Here is a 12,110-nt window from a genome sequence, read left to right as displayed (position 1 = left end):
TTCCGGCTGAATTTTACATAGATAATACATGAACATGCACCAGACGGTTACAATGTGACCTTCTGCACCATCAGGACTAATCAGCATCACTTTCATCCAAAGGACCCCGGAACCATTGAGACTCACAAGACTGATTTTCAATCACGCCATAAACACTTAGGTTATTACAGAAATGGGGTTCAGTGACCTCAGCTGTGAAGTCTCTCATTTCTTCCCTTGTGTTAAATGATTATCAAGAGTTTTTGGATGTAAAGTCAAATCTCTGGAGAACTGTCCATTTCTAAAGAACTTTTTTTTCATCCCTCAATCAAAATGAAACCTCTCTGGTAACACTCAGGTAACACTCCACCCTCAATCTGTGCTGAAATCTCGTACCGTGTTGCGGGTCAATGCCGCTGCTGAGCACTACCAACAGCACGTGCCTGGACTGCACAGCAACGCTCTGCTACTGACAGCTGCAGCTCTACCTTTTAACGGTCCCTGCTTTAATGCCACATTTTTGTGTAACTCAGAAGTTACAGAAACCAGCGTTACGAATCGCTTTTAAAAAATGCTATTCAGTAGCATGTTCTTACTACTGGTTTATTTGTCTGTGCATATTTAAGTGAGATTAAACATCTGATTACTTTGTGATTTTCTGTTAGAATATTTACATCAATTTGACTTCCCCGACACAAAAAACCTCAGGGTGACGGTAACAGAAACGAATCAGTTACCATGTTTGTTTCATACTGAAGATTTGCATAGGAATCACAAAAGACATCCTCTGTCCCGCTATTTCTGTAAAAGACTAATTTTATGAGGAGTATGAATACAGTAAGCATTTTCCTAAGCACACGTATTAATTACTTTAATAAAGCAGTATATTTAATAAATTCCTCATGGACAGGTCCCTGCTGGTGAGGTGCACTGTACTAGAAAGGAATCATACATTGCCAATGGAAATTTAGTTTATACACTGCAGTGACCTTCCCACATAACCTCATCCACGGCCCTTCACCGTGTACTTCAGCTGGAACTCGTAACAGATGCTGGAGCAGACAAGTCTCACATTTGTCAGCAATGTTTTCCCCTCTCCTCCTCCCTCATACCCATCAGCACCTCCACTGCATGCCAGCCCCGTGCTTGTCACTGAGCTGTGCTCACCAAAACAGGGTGCGAGCTTCTGCAGCGTCTGCAGATACGCTGTGATGGAACCGGTCATGTGCACCTCTGCTCTGGTTGTGGGGAAGAAGAACCCTTCGTCGTGAACAGAAAGGGCTGCAAGTTTAGAAGGGCAAATAGGGACTGAGAGCGTGTTTTGCCAGAGATGCGTCTTTGTGTACTCCAACAGGCATTCAGAGCACATTCTCAGCCTCACTGCATAACTAACAAAGGAGCTCTGGGACTTTGCAGAGCTAATTACACTGAGAACTCGCTGTCCTCATACGTGTTCCTGCCCAAATCGGCAGGTATGGCTGTAAACCATTAGCACATAGGCTGCTTTCCCTAGCGCTTGTGGTACACAGAGCAGTGCAACATGCTGAAGCTTGGCTTAATGCTGAGCCTGACTGACCCTCCTGTGCCACCGCTGGGAGGTGGTGCTCCCTTTGTGCTGGCGAGTGCTTAAGCCAGTCTCACAACTCGGCTGGAGATCACACTTGTGTGCTGAGAGACTGCGAGGAGCTAAACTTCGGTTTTATTTATGAAGTTCATTTTCATTTGGGAATATAAAGATTTCTTGGTGTCATTTCTTGGCCTGACTGTCTTCCCACAATTGTTACCGCTCCCTGAAGTGAACTCAGAGGCCCTGAGCCACCGAGAGTCACCTTCAGTAACAATACGGACCTGCAGGTCCTACAGCCCTGGTCACAGGACAGTCCTAGCTGCAGTCCTGGGTGTATTTCTCAGTTTAACTCAGTTTCTTGAGCATCCTTTGTCTTCTAGTTAGGTCTTAGTGGGACAGACTGTATATCCACTGCCCACTCTCTGCGCGGTGAAATCCCCACTGTTCCCGACCAACAACTCAGATATTCCAACAGTGCTTCCTACAGGAAACTAAGTGCTAGCACCTCACCAGCATCACTGCAACACTATTCAATCCTATCTTTGATGCATTAATTTCATTAGGAAGAATAAACTAAAATCATACTGTGCAGAATTCTGTCTCCTTTGAATTCAATTTTAGGAATTGGGGATCAGCTGGAGGAATAAAACAAGAATCCAGGTCCTTGAGTTTAAGAGAAACAATATGCCTTCTGTGTTCAACGGTGCATGCAGCTAGAAAGGCAAGCAAGCAGTGTCCCCCAGTGTTCAGGAACACCAGAACAAGGTGCAGAACAGTGACAGCAGCTCCAGCAGCAGCCTCAAACCGACGGTATACCATTCTTCCCGTTTCATCAGACACCGCTGGCTTCAGAGGGAAAACAAGGGCTGGGATGGCAAGGACAGTGAATGGCCTGTTCTCAGAAACAGCAGAGCTCTTGTGTCCACATGTAGAAATGCACAGACCATGTGGAGAGTGGGTGACGAAAGCCACAGGTTCTGTGAAGAATCCCTTTAAAAAGGACAGGCAATCAAAAGTAGCCATTTCAGACCCAGTGCACTGACTGATCAGCATTGAACACGTCCTCACATCTTTCTGCTGAATTCAGAAGAGACCCCACAGCACTTCAACAAGCATGAAACTTTCCTCCTATTAAGACAAGGACCTATGCACCTTGTTTGATGCCTTCTGCAACTGGTTCAGGGATGCACAGTTCACAGCTCTCTTCTCATTGTCACTGTGTAAGACTTCATGACTTCAGACAGCAACGTCGCTTTCATATTCGGAAAAGAAAGCCCTAAGTAGAGGTTAAAACAGAGCAACTGAAGAAACACAAACCTTCATGGCATCCAGTTACCTCTCGGCCAGAAAGCTGGAGCTGAGGTGAGCGTTAGTGAGATAGGAGCGTATTTTCCTTGTGCTTCGTTTGGTCATGATACATCGAGTTTAGTTTATCTTGCCAATACTGAGCAGTTTTGTTCTATTTTCATCTTCTCAAACACAGGATAATGTCCCTAAAAGCAAAGAGAGAACATCAAACCAACTTCTGTCGCCAAAGTTCAGCCGCTGCAATCAAGGAACACAATCTTTGCAGAAAGCTGCTGAGAGCAGGCGGTAATGCCAGGAAATGGCTTTCAGACACTCGCTATTGCGCAATACTAATGCTCGAGGCCATCAATTAGGAACCTGCATCCTATCAAGAGATACAACACTGTTAAAAGATCTTGGGGAAGTGGAGCCAAGATGCCTGAAGCCAAAGAAAGGTTTCTTCTCCAGAGACGGTTTGAGACAGTCTGGAACTAATTACAACAGAGTTTGGAAGAGACAATGAGGTTTTTCAAAATAGGGAAATCCTCATTCCTTAAATTACCTGCGTTTTCCTTGGAAATAAAGCAGCAAAAGTTAAGGATGGAGGGAAGCATTTGGCAAGTTCTTATTGGGAACACTGGAGGATTTGCCTGTATGAAGTGTAACTCTGACCCATCCTGGATTTGCTGTTAAGCTCTTACTTGTCTATAAGAACAAGGTGAATGGGGTATGGTCAGGATTGGGGCTGAGGTGTGAGCAGTTTTTCAACTAGTTTTGGCTTCTTCCCTAGTTTGGTGGCTGGTGAGCATCAGGGTATAGCGACGTTTGTCCTTCCCTTTGCCCACTGCCAGGACTACTAGCACAGCATAAGAGCTCACTTCCCAAACTGCTTTTTCATTTTACTCATCTCCCTTAATTACCTGTAAACTTACACCACTAATGTAACTTTTCCACTCGGAATGTCTCTGAGTTCTGACTTCGCTGCTTTGAGCAGAACCTGGCACAGAAGTTAACAGCATGTACATAGAAAAATGAATACATCTGATTCACCAAACAAAACAGTTCTTGCTCACATGCCCTGTGCTAAAAAAACCATGTTCTGCTCTTAGTCACCCCTTTGCAGGGGTGACCGAAACCCCAGCTAAGGTCTTACACCACCACTGGATACAACCGAGTTCATGTTCATTTTCATGATGAAACAGTAATGCTGGGCTGCACAGTCCTGGCGAGGGAGTACAGGAAGGTGAGAGTCAGGTGCATTCCTTTGCACGAGACTGCTTTTCCTCCAGCGAAACCTCCAGTCACCACTGAGGTCTGACACTGGTAACACCTTGGAAAACAAACAGTGCCAGCGGTCACATTAACAAAATTAATGTCATGGGAAGATGTCAATTTTCCAAGTGCAGACTCCCAGCTGACCATGGTCATCTGACATCCTGACCGTAGTTTAATCTCTCCAGTTAACAAATCCTCTCACGTGATACAGCCAAACACATGGAACAACTGCCTGAGCAGTCCTGGGAACGCCACACAGCTTGGGTGGATATGCAGTGAAGGAGCTTTACTTCAGGGGGCTGGCGGGTAGCAACGACTTTGAAAAATGACAAGCAGCAATCGAGCTAAAAAAGAGGCTCAGATTGACTGGCTGGCCAAAACACTAAATCTTCTATCTCCACCCAAACAAACAAAAACAGGGACATGGGTATGGGATAAAAGCGACTTTCACACTGCACTGTGTAAGTCACACAGCCCCTCTCTCAGCAGCAGTGTTGAAAGTAGCACGTGTGATGGATTAGGAAAAGCTGATTGGAGAAACAGCGAAAGTGATGTCAGTGGAGCCACAGGCACGTCCTCTCGCCAGCTCAGTTTGGGAACTAATTCCCTAATACATTCATTAGATGGACACAGCAGCTAGATTCTGCCCCTGTGCTTAACCACTCCCATTCCTGTCATGAACGAGGCACACTCATTTGCAGACCAATCTACAGCCACTGTTCATGTCCATGCTGGTATGTTCCTCGGAACCACTTAACCGCTTCCTCTGGAGTTAGTACCAGTTACCGGTCTGCCTAACATCAGGTGGTAGGAGTGATTTTACCACATAGCTCTTCTGTTTGGCTTTACAGAATGAAATAAAAATGGCTTTTTGACACATTGTGAGGTAAAATGCCTCCTTTCTGGTTGTCCACTCCATTCAGGTATTTCCTCGGCATATTTTCCAGAACAGGAGTTTGATGATGTTTTCCTGTTAATAAAATGCCACCAGTCTCTGTGATGTGACACAGAGGAAGGGCCTGACAGCTGAATATTTTTTCTCATGTACCAACAACAGCCACAATTCTTGAGTTTATAATGCTCAAGAGTGAAACTCCCTGTGCAAATTGGTTTTGAAACCTCAGAGAGGTTTAAATAAATGCCCCTAAGTGTCAACGTTAAGGGGTGTTTTAAGAATAACCAAGGTTTTCTGCATGAGGGAAAAATGATCCTGGAAAGAAGATTCCCACTTTATCCAGGATGATTAATGATCACTCCCAGGTTCTCCACGTGCACATGACAAAATCAAGCAGCGTGAAGCTGCTAGGTTGGAACCAAGCAGAAAGGCCAGTACGTTTCAGCGTGAAGTCCCCCAAGGTTTTAGGGTTCTCCAGAGAGTATGAGTTAGGCTCTGTGCTCCTTGGAAAAGGAGGAATGGTAGTCACAGGAAACTTTAACCTCGGCAACACACTGAGTGAGCAAATGAGCAGAACTTCACTAGTTACTTCTGCAGTACAAGGGAGTAAAACTAGGGAAGGGAGTTCCTGAAAACACAGGAGAATAGGAGGTACAGAAAGCTTCAAGGCTTTTTGCCCTACACTAGTAGCTCCATCCCTGCTGACTCTTGCTAAGCACTGTACTGATTACCAAAGAGTGGGAACTGTGGGGTTCCAGCTCAGTAAGTCATGGAAGGAGGCTCCTAGGAGTAGCCTGTGCGAGTCCTCCTGTCTCTGAGTGAGCTGCATGTGCATCTGTGGAATCGATGTCACCACTTCCGAACTTGCCGTTGGTTGCTCAGCTGCAGTTGGGCCGGACAGATGGACAGTACGAATGTTTCTGGTCACTAGAGGGAGCCCCTTTCCCACGGTAATACACTAACAGCCAGATGCAAACACTGGATAGGAAAAAATTGGATGATCTTTGCACAAACTGCCAGTCACACTGCCTGGTTCACACGGTCCACCAGCGCTGGGGTTCACTCACAGGTCCAAGGACAGTGTTTAAGTTCACTGACTTTGAAAAGAGGCTTTAGGAAGGTAAAAGCTGTGGGGGCTTTTCGCTCATGCCTTTCCTGCTCAGTTTAGTTTGGTTCAGCGGTGGGCAATGGACCATGGCTGGCCGTCCTTACCTGTCACAGGTTAGTCTTCTGTGTGCTGTGCCCAGGTCCCACAGGGGACAGCATAAAATGACAAAACATAAAGAAATGGGCCAGTTATTTATTGCTAAACAAATAAAACTACATCTTCCTAACTCTTGTTTTCTGTAGCTCATGCTTTGGGGTCAGACTTCTCCCTTCCCTTGTACAAAACCCCTTCCATCTCCTCTCCATCTCCACTGCAGCAGGATGACAAAGCAGCGACGGGGGAATAGCTGCTCCTCTGCAGTCAGTAACGAAACACACTGGTGGTTTCTGTTGCAGCACGTGGGACAAGAAGCAAAAAATGACTCAAGTTAAATTCAGCCAGACTGTCAGCTGCTGTATGCTTTAACAGGGCATAGTTTCTTTGCCCAGTAAGACGATTTTGTGACCTCCAAACATGGAATTACAATGAGTGGTGAAAGAAGGAACTTCCACAGTTATTTCTCACCCTGCAGCCCCAGGCTTGGCTCCAGCTGTTCCAAGGTGAGGTCTGAGGTCAGAGTCCTCCTGTTTTCACCACGCGGGGTTTAGCCCACACCATGTGCACTCTGTCTTCACTGAGACGCTTCAACAATCACTGCATTTTATCCCCAGCTCTCACTGCTGTACTTCAATTTTCAGGGCAGCAAAGCCCAAGCTTATACAGGTCGGTATAGGGTGAACAACTTGATCTAATTCCTTAGAGCCTTGTTACACAAAATCAGGCAGCAGGGAAAACCACTCAGCATGGAACAGGAAGACTGGAGACCACACAAAATGCGTTGTTCGGATGCTGTAACCAGCATGAGTAACTGGAAGATGCAATGCCTATACCCTCCCCTTCAGTTAGTTCATCAGTAAAAATGTGACACTCAACATGTTCTCTGCATCCACAGAGAAGCAGATCATGTACTCAGGTTCCAGCTCACCAAGGAAATCCCGAGGAGAGGCTGAGTTACTGCCGACCCCCTACACCTTAGAGGTGATAGACACTATGATGCACCTACTGCGATGCAGCCACTACGACTGCAGGCGATCTCGAGTTACGGATCTCACAGTGTTCGCTTTTACCTTCTTTCTAAAGCAGATCAGCGGACCATCTCTGCCTGTCTCGTGTGACGTGGTGGTACATTGCTGGGGAACCTGCTAACTCAGGTTTGGTCTGCACCGTAACTTCCAGAAGTGCAGCAAGCAAGACTCAGCCTAGTGCTCGCCCCTCTATGCTTAGATCAGAGAACCACCTCTGTCCCCCTAATCCTGCCGACAGTCCACACGTGTCCTTCAGGGATCTGTGGGGTTAAGCCGTTTTCTCTCAGTTCTGCTGCTGCTGAGCTGGCTGGAGTGGGTTGGCAGGGCTGCCAGGGCAGGATTTGGCTGAAGGCATGGTTTCCTTTGTTCCATTGTGGCATTCACACTGCTCACCCCACAGCAAGAGCAAAACAAAACCAAATTGTGAAATCAAATCTTAAAAACTCCTCTCTGCCAAATCCGAGATGCCTGGACTGTGCAAGTTCTGAAGGCAGTTTGGGGGAGTTTGGCAATATAAAAAAGTACTTGTATTAAATACACTTCCCTTTGTTTCTAGAGAACAATGCCAATAAAGATCTCTCTTCCTACGCCATCCCCAAAGGCTGGGACAAGGGAAAGCAGCTTCTCATCACCTCAGTGACTCAGCAGGAGATCAGAGATGCCAGATGTCTGTCTCAAATGAAGGTGTCCCAGAGATGTCTGTGAGACCTCTTATGTCTCTCAGTTCCTAAAGCGAAGTACAACTGCCACAACTTCAGGATGGACACCCTCCTCTTGGGAACCCAGAACAGGGGGTGTTTTGTGGCAAAATGAAGTATAAACAAGAACTGAAGTAAGCCTGGGTGGTACCAGAAATCTGTTGAAAATCAACATTTTCCATGCAGTTCTTGTTTGTTTCTCCTGGTGTGTTTTCACTCTTCCGGATAAGCAGACGTGAAAGGTAATTTTCGGGCCCTTTTTTTCATCCACATGCTGATCTTTGTCTGATGGGAGTCTCTTCTACCTTTTGGCACAATATCCACTGTTCACTAGTATGGCTTTTTCTCATCTTTTTAGAGAAGCTTCACATGCTACAGCAGGAACCCTAAGCGTGAGCTGAACCCCTTGTGAGAATGGGAAGAATGGAGAATGATACCTTTTAAGCCTGGATTGCGTATTTCCAGATCTTAAGCCTCTCAGGCATCTCAGAGCTTCCTCTAGCTGCCTTTGCGCTCTTCTGAGTCCCAAAGAGGAAGAAACACACCACTCTGGACATCCTCGCTCTCACCTCCTGCTATGGTACTATAAAGAAACCTCTCTGAAGGTGGGATTAACATATGGGACACAGAAAATGCTTGGATCTAGGCTGCAACTGGGGTCACAGTTCTCACCCTTAGAAGCTTAAATTTTGGGGGGTTGGTGAGTTATTGATGGCAGCAGATAATAAGAGTTAAAGCATAAATTCATAAGGAAATGGTACGTGGAAGCAGAAGGTTTTTGGTTTGGATGCTCTCAGGCTTTCGGTCAGAGATGAAGTCTGGTCTGACAGGCTTAATCTACTGCCATGATCTCTGTCACAACGTTTGCAACAACTGTCTGCCTCTTGTCACCTTTGCCTCACCACAAGAGGACACGCTGTCACATGCACATTCTTCCTAACTAACACAGCAGCTCGAAACTGCAGAGCTTAGAAGACACAACTGCCACATGTAAGTTAAAGGCAGGCCAAGTCTCTCACCTCTCAGCACCACCCTGAAGAGAGCAGAGCTTTTCCTGCCTCCTCTGAGATGACACAGGTAATCACTGATAATCCTGCTTGGGTCCTCCTGGTCATTCCCAATCAGCAGCTGCCAGTCACATCACGCCCAAGTCTGCGAGCAGGCCAGTGTCTTTGTCCCTGAGGACATTCTCACGCAGTTTTACATGGGAAAATATGAATTTCGTACTTTTTCATAGGGGAAGAACTCTGGATATTGTTACACCTTATCAGCCATGCGGGTAAAGCGTTTGTGTGAGGCCTTACGCTCCCCAGCACACAGCAGCTCCTCACTCCGCAGAAGGAACCGCTGTCAGACAGGACTCTGCAGGAGCAGCAACGCAGAGACAACAGCCTTAAAAAGGAGGAGGAAACTCTTCTTTTTAAAATACCCGCCGACCTCCAGAGAGATGAACTACTTGCCACTGTGATTCAGTCAGCATTTCTCTTGTCTAATCTCGACTTTACGAGCTTACATAGGCTTTCTTAATGATTCACTGTTTATCATTTCTAACAAGGACTCTTACGGCCTCCCATTTAAGCCACTGTGTTACTTTCTTTACATTTTGTTTTGGAAACAAGCAATTGTTTTAATAAAACCTCGGAAATTTCTGCATGTGCTTTAACCTGGCTAAAGCACTGACAAGGACTTGAAGAGATTTAAAATGACAATAAAAGATTCAAGGACTTTGTATCTTTGATCTCAAATGATAGTCTAAGCCATCTTAGTAAATTAAGTCTAACTTAAATGCCAAATATTTGAAAAAAATTAATTGGATCAAGGTTAATATATATGAAAAACATCTCCTAGAACTTTTTTAAACTGTGTTCTATCATAAATAAATAAAATTTACACAGACTCTAACTTTACACTTCTTCCTCATCTGCAGAAACCAGCAAACACTCAGCAAAGTTATCTAAATTCTTTGTAGACCACCAGTGGTTCAGAAGCACTTTCAGGTGGTCTGTGGAGCTGTTATTGTCAAGTATTTGTCAGTCTTCAGTCAGTGTTTGCTGTAAAAAAGGCCATCTCTAAGAGCTTTCAGGAGTTCTTTGGAACACTTCAGATCCTCCTGAAGTGTCTGCTCCAAGTCCTTCTCTCTCGGGTACTTCTCACCTGGGAATGCGATTGCACGGCAATCTGTGGTTGCAGAAGCAGCACTGCACAGAACAGCATCACTACCTACAGATGGGAGCAGCTGGAGCTGAGCGCAGCACCAGGAGGACGCAGTGCTAACAAGCATAAATCCTGAAAGAAGGAATAAATAGCACAGACAGAATGTGGGGGAGAGAACGCTGCCCACCCAGAATTTCAGGCCGCAGCCAGCTTGTTTCACTCCTTCTCTTTAAGGTCATGATCCATTGCAACTTAATCCTATATTGCCACCAGAAAGGGGAAAACATAAAAACAGCAAAGTGCCACTTAATGAGACAAATATGTACCCAAACCCTCTCCGATTCTTGTCAGCACAGGAGGGACTGGAGGATCCCGGCTGCAGCAGCTTATGGTTAGAACCATCACAGCACTGTTGTGAACCTCCTCTAGAGGGGCAGTCGAGGGGGAAAGGAATCCCAGGTGAATTTCCACATGGAAATGGATTCAGACGCAAGGTGAACAGGTCCGGAGAGGGGCTGCTTCCCGCCCCCTTCTTCACCTCTCCACGTCCCATAAATAAAGCCCTGCTCATTTCTCAGGTTACAGGTACGCTCACCTCTGCTGCACACCGCAGAACGCACAGCGTGAGCCATTTCAAAGTTGCTGAACTGAATTATGTTATCGTGAAATCTAAACATAAAGCAAGGCTGGTAAGAATGACTTTTAACTGTAACCCCAGTTCAAAAGTGATACCTCTTTCACATTTGCCAGCACATCATCCACGCCAAAATCACTGCTGCCAACTGCACCAAAAAAGAAGAAAAAAAGCCTCAGCCTGTCAGAGGCGTAAGAACAAACCTCTCCTTCCCTCCAACAGTCCCAGTTACTCCTGACTGCACAAACACATCCTTGAAGTTGTCCACAACCTTCCAAAGGTGAAAGGAGATAGAGCAAGCAGAGACAAAGGGCAAGCAGGGCTGGTTACACACTACCGGAAGTGTATTTATACAGAGATCTCTAATGGCATGTAAAGGCAAAACACAAACAGAAAGGAGAATGGAGTAAGAAGGCCCAAGCCTGTGGGCGTCAGGAGGGGGGAGAAAGATGAACACCGATGAGTGACACACTGGAGAGCCTATCAGGGGAAACGGAGGAGAAAAACAGGCAGTTCCCAGAGGGATGACAAGAGAGGAGGTAAGAGGCAGCTGCAACGTGCAACTAGTGGAGGGACAAAAGCAACATTCCATCACCAAAATGTCTCGAGTGAGGTTTGTGACAGACTGCCGCTTGTTTTTTCTCACTGAGTTCTGTGGGAGCCTGTGTATAAGGACTGAATCAAAACCTCAGGACCCACTTCACTGGAGACTCGAAATGCAGAAGTAACATCCCTGAGGTCACTTCCAGAGTTCAAGAAGATCTACAGTTAACCATTACCGTTGCCAGTAGAAGTTCACACGACTGACTCACTTGAGCAGGTCTTCTCATCTTCCAGGATCCAAACTACAAAAACTGTGGTGACCGCAGCCCACCTAGAGACTGTTCCCGAGCCTGAACAGCACCATTAGCCCTGTAAGTACAACGGCTACAAATGCAGCGGGAACTGCAACGTCCCCTGAGCCCCCAGCCAGCCTGCCCAGTTCACAGCAGTTCTCCCTGCCAGCCACACCAATAGCAGGTCTTCTCATCTTCCAGGATCCAAACTACAAAAACTGTGGTGACCGCAGCCCACCTAGAGACTGTTCCCGAGCCTGAACAGCACCATTAGCCCTGTAAGTACAACGGCTACAAATGCAGCGGGAACTGCAACGTCCCCTGAGCCCCCAGCCAGCCTGCCCAGTTCACAGCAGTTCTCCCTGCCAGCCACACCAATGTCTACACTGTACCTACGGCTGTTTAAATTCGCTGGAATCACAGCAATAGCCTCAATTACAAGACTTCTAATCTTGTATTTCACAGCTCTGGAAAATCTACTCCGCCTGCCCGGTTCACAGCAGTTCCCCCTGCCAGCCACACCAAGGTCTACACTGTACCTACGGCTGTTTAA

Source organism: Buceros rhinoceros, unplaced genomic scaffold, assembly GCF_000710305.1.
Source record: "Buceros rhinoceros silvestris isolate BGI_N320 unplaced genomic scaffold, ASM71030v1 scaffold36640, whole genome shotgun sequence".
In the NCBI taxonomy this organism is placed as follows: Eukaryota; Metazoa; Chordata; class Aves; order Bucerotiformes; family Bucerotidae; genus Buceros; species Buceros rhinoceros.
The sequence above is the reverse complement of the archived record's forward strand: the minus strand, read 5'-3'. Positions refer to the sequence as shown.